The sequence below is a fragment of the Paramormyrops kingsleyae genome, chromosome 4 (genome assembly GCF_048594095.1).
Source record: "Paramormyrops kingsleyae isolate MSU_618 chromosome 4, PKINGS_0.4, whole genome shotgun sequence".
Classification (NCBI taxonomy): Eukaryota; Metazoa; Chordata; class Actinopteri; order Osteoglossiformes; family Mormyridae; genus Paramormyrops; species Paramormyrops kingsleyae.
This window is the reverse complement of record NC_132800.1, coordinates 1,895,000-1,906,355: the sequence shown is the minus strand read 5'-3', so window position 1 is coordinate 1,906,355 and position 11,356 is coordinate 1,895,000. Positions and strand designations below refer to the sequence as shown.

General features: G+C 41.2%; 2 long non-coding RNA genes across 3 annotated transcripts; both read right to left on the bottom strand.

Annotated features, from left to right (window-relative positions):
• Positions 1–6,748: 6,748 nt before the first annotated feature.
• LOC140588654 (uncharacterized) lies at positions 6,749–7,540 on the bottom strand. 2 transcript variants are annotated; one of them, XR_011989798.1, is made up of 3 exons: positions 7,346–7,540; positions 7,108–7,234; positions 6,749–7,017 (listed from the first exon to the last, which is right to left on the bottom strand). It is a non-coding gene; the product is annotated as an uncharacterized lncRNA (long non-coding RNA). The 2 variants fall into 2 exon arrangements; XR_011989797.1 differs by having other exon boundaries at positions 7,117–7,234.
• A 539-nt stretch (positions 7,541–8,079) lies between these two features.
• Positions 8,080–8,738, bottom strand: LOC140588659 (uncharacterized). The gene is made up of 3 exons (XR_011989806.1): positions 8,659–8,738; positions 8,328–8,560; positions 8,080–8,249 (listed from the first exon to the last, which is right to left on the bottom strand). It is a non-coding gene; the product is annotated as an uncharacterized lncRNA (long non-coding RNA).
• Positions 8,739–11,356: the final 2,618 nt, after the last annotated feature.

Sequence of the window (11,356 nt, the reverse complement as noted above, 5' to 3'; positions counted from 1 at the left end):
TGTCATTTTTGATTTATGTGACCTTTGTGACCTTTGACCCAACCTGTCATTTTGACAAAAGCGGTATTCTCCATCTCTCTCACGACCACTGGCTCCACCCCGGCTGGGGCCAAAAGCCTGTCCATTCGATTCGGAAGGTCCCCTACCTGGGCACCAGGCAGGCAAGACTCCGTACGGGACCCTTTATCACGGGTGCACACATAACTATCTACACCTCTGATACTTGAATCCCCTAATATCACAACCTCCCTCCTCCTGGGGGTAGGCAGCTCCTTGGTGCCCAAGGACCCACCTGCCTCCCCAGTTTCTTCCGGCTCTAAAGCTGGAAGATCCTGAAAGCGGTTAGACACCGTTACTTCAGGTGATGCTGCCTTTGTGAATTGGGTACGCCCTTTTCTACGTCTACGACCTACATTCACCCAGCTCTCTCGACCTACCTGTTCATCATTCTCCCCCCTCCCTGCTTGTGACGTACAAACAGACTACCTAAAAGGCGTGTTAACTCTCTCCTTTAACTCATTGTTATGTTGGATGAGAGCCAGTTGCTCATCGAGGTCATGAACCTGGACCATGAGTGAGTCCACTAACTTTAGGTATGTGGCAATCTAGGGTGACCAGATAATCCATGTCAGGGAGGACACTGTGAGCTAGGACAGGAATTGTAAATTACCATTTCAATTAAACCATATGTGTCAAACTCAAGGCCCGCGGGCCACATCCGGCCCGGCGTGTAATTATATCCGGCCCGCGAGATCATTTTATATATTATTGTTATTAATGGCCCGGAGATATGAAGCGCTGGTAACACAATAAACTACAGATCCCATAATGCAGCGCTTCAGCTGTCTTGCCAAACACTTCCCGCTAGGGCTGTGCAATATGGCATAAAATTCATATTGCGGTATAATTTGAACCATAGACGGTAGACGGTATGTATTGCGGCATATGATTTGATCTGTAAATTTCAATACACTATAACTGTTTTTGAAAGGGTAACATATGTCCATAGCAAAGGCATTGCAGCAGGAAGTGGTAGTAAACTGTTAAAACATTTCAAAGTAGTCATGAATGAAAAAATATGAAAACATTTAAAGTAACTTCACTGGTTTTATCTTATATTAAAAACACAGGTTGGTTTTGTAAACTGTATAGGTAAGCAGAAAACAAGACACAGAACTAGACTATAGTGTCATAACTCCATCTATATTAGTATGACCATCTCTCCCATAAAGGTCCTGCCAGGCAGAGTCCTGCAGGGGTTCGGGTACCCGACCGGTGACCCGCAAGTTTTGCTGAAACGGGTGAAAAATATTCTACTTTGTCGGATATGGGTTCGGGTCGGACGCAGGAGAGCTAAATTGCGGTTTTCAAAACATCGTGTGCCAACAAAAAATACCCTAGGGCTATAGTTTAGTGAGAAAAATCCCTGCATTCAAGATGATAAAACGTAAAATCAGTATCAGTTTATGTCTGCACGCGCATTCCCGGAAATCTCTCCCAGTTTCATTTTCAAAAAACGCATGCGATCTCCTCCAGTTGTTCGAAATGGATGCTGAAGTAGTCAGCTGAGGCCATCAACTGTGGACGATATCCTTTTTTTTTTGCACAGTAATATAAAACACCGCACCAAACGTTAGTCTTCGCCTTCGCGTAGGAATTCCAATCGGGTAATCAAAGGAAAATGGACAGTGCACGTAGGTAGCCTATAAAACATTTAATTGTAAGCTGGTAAGTCTATTTGTGGGCATGGCAATATCAAACATTATTTGAGTTTGGAGGTAGGCTACTACCATTTGTTTTGCTTATTATAGGGTGTTATTAAGCAACATTTACATTTGGCTATGCTTTTTCAACTTATGTTGCAGATGATTGTTGTGCCAATAAACTTTTGTCTTTAATTTTTAATCTGACTGATTTTCATTCGGGTGCGGGTCGGGTGTCGGCATTTATTTATAGCGGATCGGGTGCGGAATTTTATTTTATTTCTGTCGGATAACGGTTCGGATACGGGTTTAAGTATGACGGGTGGGGCGGGTGTGGTTTGTCAAAACCAGACCCGTGCAGGACTCTGCTGCCAGGTGCAGCAATAATCATATAAACAATTTTCATATAAATCATATAAATAATACATTATTTATTACTTGACGCAACTTCATTACCTCATTTTTGCGGGCGAGGAGGGGAAATTTCTGTGGTAGGGCAGTATTATCGAGTTTGTGAGATGGCCACTGATTTAAGAACACAGTTGAGTGAAAGAAGCAAAGACTTTATTGCATACTCTCTTGCTGTGGATGATAGTACTGACATGACTGATACTGCACAGCTGGCCATCTTCATCCGTGGAGTGGACTCCAATTTGTTCGTTACAGAGGAAATAATGGACATTAAATCGATGCACGGGACAACGACTGGAAAAGACATTTTTGAAAATGTATGTCAAAGTATAACCGACATGAAACTGCCCTGGGACAAACTTATTGCACTTACAACTGATGGAGCACCATCTATGTGTAGTGAAAAAAGTGGACTAGTGGGAAGGATGCGAGTAAAGATGCAGGAGGAGAACTGTACTGGTGAGTTAACGGCATATCACTGCATCATACACCAGGAAGCACTATGTGGCAAAGTCCTGAAGATGGACAATGTAATGAGCACTGTAACACAAACCGTAAACTTTATCCGAGCTAAAGGTTTAAATCACCGGCAATTTCAGTCCTTTATGCAGGAGATAGATTCAGAGTTTACTGACATTCCTTATCATACAGAGGTGCGTTGGCTAAGTCGGGGAAAAGTTCTCAACAGAGTTTTTGAGCTCAGCAACGAAATCTGTCAGTTTATGGACAGTAAAGGAAAACACTCCACTAATTTTAGGGATGAAAAGTGGAAATGCGAGTTGGCATTTCTGGCTGACATAACAGCTCATCTCAACGCCTTAAACCTCCAGCTCCAGGGATGTGACCGTATGATCACTGACATGTATGATGCAGTGAAGGCATTTCAAGTGAAGCTGCTTTTATGGAAGACACAAATGCACCAGTGCAACTTGCCTCACTCCCTGTTGCCAAGTAATGTTGAACCAAGTCGGCACAACGGTGTTCCCAAATACGCACTTTGCTGATAAACTGAGCGCACTGCGCACTGAGTTCGCACGGCGCTTTGGTGACTTTGAAGAACAAAAAAAGAATTTTGAGTTGCTTCGCAACCCATTTGCCGTCGATGTGGAAACTGCACCTGTGCAGATTCAGATGGAGCTGATTGAGCTGCAGTGTAATGGCACACTGAAGGCAAAGTACGACACTGCAGGGCCTGCACAGTTTATTCACTTCATTCCCGCAGAAATGCCCCAGCTCCGTCTACATGCGGCTCGAACCTTGTGCATGTTTGGTAGCACATATCTGTGTGAGAAGCTCTTCTCAGTGATGAAGACTAGCAAAACAGCACACAGGAGTCGTCTCACTGATGAACACCTGCAGTCCATCCTGAGAATCTCCACAACACAGAACCTCACACCAAACATAAATGAACTTGTTGCCAAAAAAAGATGCCAGGCATCCAGCTCTGATAAAATGACATAAGAGCAAAGACAACAGAATGATTTGATTTGTTATTGTTGAAAAGCACAAATTTTATTTATATTTCCAGGTTTTGTTATGCAGCATGTTCATATTTTGAATTTGTATAATTTTGACAGGATGTACTTTTATGGAGAGCAAAATGTTTTGGGATATTTAAAATTTAAGTTTATTTTTTATATAAAATGACATAAGAGTAATGAAATTTGAATGTTTGTTCTTTTAACGTTTACTTTATTTCTAACTTGTATAATTTAGACAGGATATATGGAGAGCAAAATATAGTTATTTAAGGTTTGAGTTGATTTATTCTGGAATAATATTTCTGTCTGTTTTTATTTATATTTATGTTCAAAAAAGTTAAGTTTTAAAAGTTTAGTTTTAGTGTGTTCAATAAATGTTTATCCTGTTAGGCCCGCGACCTAAAGTGTGTTTTGGATTTTGGCCCCCTGTGCAATTGAGTTTGACACCCCTGATCTAGACGGTGCTGGGTTTCGAGATAAGATTTTGATGTGCAAGGATCCAGTCGCCACTTTTTTGATTACAAGCAACGTGAAGGGTGCAGAAAATATTTTTATTCACATTGACATTTCAGATATTCAGAGACCCCCAAGCCCCATTTAGGATCTGAAATATGTATGTACAAGAGCTGTGATGGCCTGTGGTGCAGGTTTGAGCTCAGTCTTTCAGAAAAAAAAAAAGACCAACTTTTGAGGTCAATCTTTCAATACACCACTGACATTTCACAGTTCAGATCACTGCCCCTAGTTGCATTCATCACACTACAAAAACTTGCTAGTATAAACTAAAACAGCTACACTTGAGGGATAGACTTCTTCCCCAAGATGTAGGAATGCGTATGTGGAAAGGCAGCCAGCCCATGGTTGGAGATAAGAACATGCATGCCACTGTTCATCGTGACTCCACAGTTCCTGATGACAGTTGTTGAACAGGTTGGCATTGCGGTGCACGTGCAGGAAGGTGATCTGGTGGTGGTTCTTATACAAGATGAAGGGAACTCAATCAAATGATACTGCCATATGACACAGCTATTCTCATGATGGGGCTGAGTGAAGGACACACACACAGGTTCAGAGAACAACAAAGTTCTTTATTTAAAGTCTTTGCAAAACTACAGTACGCCTGGCTGCCGCGCACACACAAACACAGCCAGTCCATTCCTTTTTTCGGAAGCCCTGCTCCACAATTCATGGAGTTTACTGGAAATGCAAAGCCCCTCAGCACCTAGAGGAAAGGAGACACAGTGGTGTTGATACAGTACGTGCTTGTGTGTAACAGAATTGTCCTAGCACCTGATCACCACCGCAACTGGAAATGTGGTTGGTTGCGTAGACCATAACCACCGTGAGGCGGTGAATCAACTCTAACACCACATTGTGAAGTACATGAAAATAGGAGAAAATGTATATTTCAGGCACTCCAAAACCTTCATCACCATTCTTGGAGTGCATAGAATATACATTCTATCCTTTTTTCAAGGACTAATTCCCATTATTACAAGAGCACCTGACATTGTGGACTATACCTAGTACAAGAGCCATGTCAGCCATCTTTTTCAAAGTTATGAAGTACACTGGCTGAAAAAGAGAGCAATGTGAAGCTTTTGAAATCAGTCAAAGCCCTCTGTTAGACTTACCAAGGTCAACTGAGAGAAGTACAACCTATGAGAATCCAAGGCAATCTCAGCTAAAAGGAAAAGTAAAAAATAGGAGAAAATAGAAATTAGATATAAGCACCCACAACACACAAAGACAGAATGACAGTTCAGAATATAAAATTCATTTGAAATTAATTGTGTTTTGTATCTGCTTCATTTCATTTTGCTTCAGTACACAGTTTTAAGGGTACTTCCATGTTTAGGCGTGGCGAGAAATCAACAAGCAGTGGGGGGTTAATGCTAACGTTACGCTAATATTAATGTTAAAGCTATGCTAATACTAACACAATGCTAACGCTACAACTATGCTAATGCTATGTTAATACTAACGCTATGCTAATGCTAATGTTATTGCTCATGCTATGCTATGTTTATGCTAATACTACGCTAATGCTATGAAGCAGATGGTTTGTATTGAGTCTGTAGGGTGTTTCTTGGCGGCAGGCCCATTTAAAATTTCTTCAGGAATTAAAGAGAGGGAATAAGACTGCCAGACTGTCTACAAAACAAAGTGAAGTAGCAAAGTCTTATTACCAGGCTACAAAATAACCCCTCTACACCCTACCAACACTTCTCCTCTTCCTCCTCTTCATCCTCACTGGAGTATGGATCCTCATTTGAATCAGGATCTTCAATGTCTCTTGGATCCTCCTCATACTCCAACAGGATGGATCTCTTTGACGAGGATTGTCTTCTCCTCTTCCAACCTCATCCTCCGCATTGTGGCCCGGAAAACCTTCATTTTGTCTTCAATTCTAGCTAAAAGAAATAAATGTACAAGCCTGAACTATAGCACAGAACTCTGAAATATCAACAATTTATCAGCCCATATCACTTTTTGCCTACACAGAAAAATAGGTTCCACTCCCTTACCACTTCCATGAACCTCCCATGGCCAAGACAGAGACTGATTATCTGATGAGAGAGACAGCTCAACCTCATTAGGGTCGATTTTGACGGCAGGGTCTTTGCTGTTATATGCGGCAATGTCCCTGAACAGCAGCTTCTTGCTCTGAGCCATTTTTAGTCTTAGACGATGACGAAACTTGCCACTGTCTGGAGCACAATGGGAAAGACAGGGAATGAAGACAAGTTGTACATAACTACACCATGTTTTCTATAAACATTATTAACATACCATTCTGTCGGTAGAGAGCTTGCCTCCGCTGCCTCAAATTCAGGTAACGCCCATCTATGGCCTGTTCCAGCTGGGATGGGCCCATTCTATCTGTGAATATAATTAAATAAGTATAGTATTGTGTTGCCAAATTTCATCTAAATCAGCCAAAGTATGTCACTTAATAAAGTGAATATGAAATGATCTAGGTGGCATCTTAAGGGGTAAAACATTTTTATAGCTAGAATCTCAGACTGTATCTCCTGCACATCATTAAAATGAATAGATCCAATGATCCAGGCTAAAAAAAAATTAATATTGGGAGAATAAAAGGAAAGGTTCGTATATGTTCAAAGCTTACCACTGGCTGCCCATTCCCTCACATCACAAACCCACGCTGCTTTATCAGTGCATCCTAAGCTTTGCTTCTGCTCCTCCAGATGCTCTATCGCCACTAGAGGCATCTTGCAAGTCTGATAAGAGTAATACAACTTAGTCACACAAAGGTTACAAAAAAAAAGAAAAGCACAAATAAAACCTGTTAAATGACAGACACACCTTCACATATCTGGCACACAACGCATGATGTAGGCCCATTAATTTCTTTTGGTTCCATGCTATGGCATGGACCGTGAGCATGTCAACACGTACTGTTGAGAGAAAATGTATAAGACCATAGTCATGCAATGAGCAACAATAACCAACACCCCCCCCAAAAAAATACAACAGAGGACAAATACCACGGTCACCTCCTTTAGACATGTACTTGGTTGTTAAGGCACAGCGGGAGAGGTAGCTGTTAACTTGTTCAACTTCCTCCCCCACTGTTGACCCGGCACCTTGCTGGTTTTTTCCACTCCATGTGACCTACATATCACAACATGACCATAAAACACTTTGTTAGACACAAACCTAAATCAATGAATATTTCTGTGCATGTAGACAGTAACATTAAAAAAAAGTAAGCCATGAACCTACCTCACACCTGGTGGAATGGGCTTGGGCGTGCATAACGCTCAAGAATGGCCTTGCTGTTGTAAGGGCTTTCAAGTCTGGCAGGCTGTCGGCAGCTTTATTTAAATAGGGCCAGTATTTGCAAACAACGTCCATGGCCAAGAATGTGGGTTTGCACCACATCAGCTGCTTATGGAGATACATCGGATAGGCAAATATCTCTCCTAGGGATGAATTATATTACATATTGTATTTTAAATGCTGTTATAGCCCTTGTACAGGTTTACCATCAGAAAAATAGTCCAATATTACAGAATGATGAAACGAGCACAATGCCTACACGAAGGGAGAATGCTAGAGAATCTGATGTACAGTATTTTCATTACTTTGGCAGTTCTTTCTTAAAAAATAAAACAAAAAAATTGTATTTTCTTACATTTTGAGTAATGGAGAGAACATGCTTATACCAGTACATTCATATTGGCAGTTCTCCTAGACGTCACAGCAAAAAAAGCAAGAAATAGGCATTCTATAACACTATTATCAATTGAATCTTGACAGGTGAGTGAGCTAAAAAGACATACTGATTTATGTGCAGGTACTTTGTCAGTCCAGACTGCAAAGAGTTAAGCCATTATGACTTAAGAACTAGACCACAATTAACATCACTTCAAGATTTTCCCAAACTTCAACATTTCTCTGTAAAGTAGTTATTCAAAATAAATTATATTAAATAGATGAAAAATTACCTTCCATTTTGATGAAACCTGTATAGCTTCCTGTTGCCATCCACTGACACAGCCAACATATCAGGGGAACAGGCAGGGCAGGTTAAGGGTGTGCCGCAGGAAAGCTGATCCTCCTCGAAGAGACAATAACTGTACTCTAGGAAGCTTCTCTGCAGTGTATCACCACACACAGGTCCTGACTAAAAGAGGCCTTCAATAAATTGCTTTGCACATGTCTGAAAATTGGAAGAAAAACCAGAGATATGGTAAACACATACCCTTCCACCACATCTTGTCCGATGTTCAAGAAGTTTCACGAAGGCCTGTCTGGAGAGTGTTGGGGCAATAACTTTTAGTTCATTGAATGAACTAAACACATCGAGGGTGTAAAATATGTTGGAGCTGGAGGAGGCTGGCCAGTATCCACTATTAAGTAGGTCTTGAAAGTCAGGAGCCCACTGCTGGCTGCATTTTTGACAGGCAAATAGAGGCTGGTGCAAATCATAACGTCCTTAAGAAAACCAAACAAAGAGGAGTGTAGAAGAGTTGGGAGTTTAAATACTTTAGGGACACATAGGCAGAATAGAGATGAAGTGTAAATGGTTTTACCATTGATGGAAATCAAAATAACTGCTTTGCCCGGCGACACAGACATGTTTGGGAGGTCACAAGGGCATTTTGGAATGTTTACAACCGCAATATACATTCTAGACAAAAAAAATACTCAATTAGTATAAAACACTTGCTTCAAACAGTGCACAACTAACCTTACTTACGTTGCTCTTTTATGCAACAGCCAACATCTTCTTTGACAATGAAGGTGCTGGGGGAGATGGGTTTAAAGAAGCCCTCATGGAGGGACTCCCTGTTATGCAGGACTAATCGTTGGTGGCATTGCACATCACAGCGGCCACAAAACCACTGCCACGGTAGACATTCTCTGCATCTAGTTGGGAATTAAAGTGGAAATAAAATAGAAACAATACATCTGAAAAGGCTACAACTACACATCACATGCACAGAAAAACTTGGCACAGTTCTAAGACCATCATTCATCATATGGCAAACATATACAGTTGTGGCCAAAAGTTTACATACACTTGTAAAGAACATTATATCATGGCTCTCTTGAGTTTCCCGTTATTTCTACAACTCTGATTTTTCTCTGATAGAGTGATTGGAACAGATACTTCTTTGTCACAAAAAACATTCATGAAGTTTGGTTCTTTTATGACTTTATTATGGGTTAAGTGAAAAAAGTGATCACATCTGCTGGGTCAAAAATATACATACAGCAGTGCTAATATTTGGTTACATGTCCCTTAGCCATTTTCACTTCAATTAGGTGCTTTTGGTAGCCATCCACAAGCTTCTGGCAAGCTTCTGGTTGAATCTTTGACCACTCCTCTTGACAGAATTGGTGCAGTTCAGTTAAATTTGATGGCTTTCTGACATGGACTTGTTTCTTCAGCATTGTCCACATGTTTTCAATGGGGTTTAAGTCAGGACTTTGGGGAGGCCATTCTAAAACCCTAATTCTACCCTGATTTAGCCATTCCTTTACCACTTTTGATGTGTGTTTGGGGTCATTGTCCTGTTGGAACACCCAACTGTGCCCAAGACCAAACCTTCGGGCTGATGATTTTAGGTTATGTTGAAGAATTTGAAGGTAATCCTCCATCTTCATTATCCCATTTACTCTCTGTAAAGCACCAGTTCCATTGGCAGCAAAACAGCCCCACAGCATAATATTACCACCACCGTGCTTGATGGTAGGCATGGTGTTCTTGGGGTTAAAGGCCTCACCTTTTCTCCTCCAAACATATTGCTGGGCATTGTGGCCAAAAAGCTCGATTTTTGTTTCGTCTGACCACAGAACTTTCCTCCAGAAGGTCTTATCTTTGTCCATGTGATCAGCAGCAAACTTCAGTCGAGCCTTAAGGTGCCACTTTTGGAGCAAGGGCTTCCTTCTTGCACGGCAGCCTCTCAGTCCATGGAGATGCAAAACACGCTTGACTGTGGACAATGACACCTGTGTTCCAGCAGCTTCTAATTCTTGGCAGATCTGCTTTTTGGTGGTTCTCAGTTGACTCTTCACCCTCCTGACCAATTTTCTCTCAGCAGCAGGTGATAGCTTGCGTTTTCTTCTGGATCGTGGCAGTGACAAAACAGTGCCATACACTTTATACTTACAAACAATTGTTTGCACTGTTGCTCTTGGGACCTGCAGCTGCTTTGAAATGGCTCCAAGTGACTTTCCTTACTTGTTCAAGTCAATAATTCGCTTTTTCAGATCCATGCTGAGCTCCTTTGACTTTCCCATTGTAGCGTTTGTGGGCGTTTGTATCCAATGAGCCCTACTTAAATGGCTTCAGAGAAGTCACTAGCTGAAGTCACTCATAATCACTCACAAGAAGTTAAGAGGCCATGCTATGAAGCTCATTTCACTGACACAACTTTCTAAGTCACCAAAATTGCTAATTCATGTTGCTGTATGTATATTTTTGACCCAGCAGATGTGATCACTTTTTTCTGTTAAGCCATAATAAAGTCATAAAAGAACCAAACTTCATGAATGTTTTTTGTGACAAATAAGTATCTGTTCCAATCACTCTATCAGAGAAAAATCAGAGTTGTAGAAATAACGGGAAACTCAAGAGAGCCATGATATTATGTTCTTTACAAGTGTATGTAAACTTTTGGCCACAACTGTATTTACCCTACATAAGATCAGTGGTCATTGCTCTGTGGCAATTACATATCAAATAGGTGAATTCTCACCAATACTATTAAGACAGATCACTGATGAAGAGAGGTCTTGAGGGTGTGACAAGGTTATGCGATGTGACGTCAGCATGAAAAAATCTGATTAACTTCATTCTAATAATACCATCTAACCCTTTGTAAGGAAAAAGGGGTTCACCTAGTTCATCTGTACACACAAGAATATGCAAGACAACTGGTTGCCGAGAACACTGGCGTAAGACAGAGTTGGGAGAGTTTAAGACCCTGCAATACACCCGGGGTTCAATAAACACATCAGGTAGAGCTACAGACAGGTGTTGAAATCCTTTGTTGCTGTCTTACATACCAGCCTGCAAAATGGACTAAGGCTACACCACAAACTATGATAAATCACATATTGCATTTTGTAAAAAAAAAAAAAAAAACCATAGCATGAATTGACATGAATGAATTCCCACCGAATAACAGCAGCCTCACTGCAATGGCTGCACAAAGGATGGCCCACATTATGGGTTTCCAGGAGGCACTTCAGATGAAATGGCCTTGCCTCTTTCCACTGTTG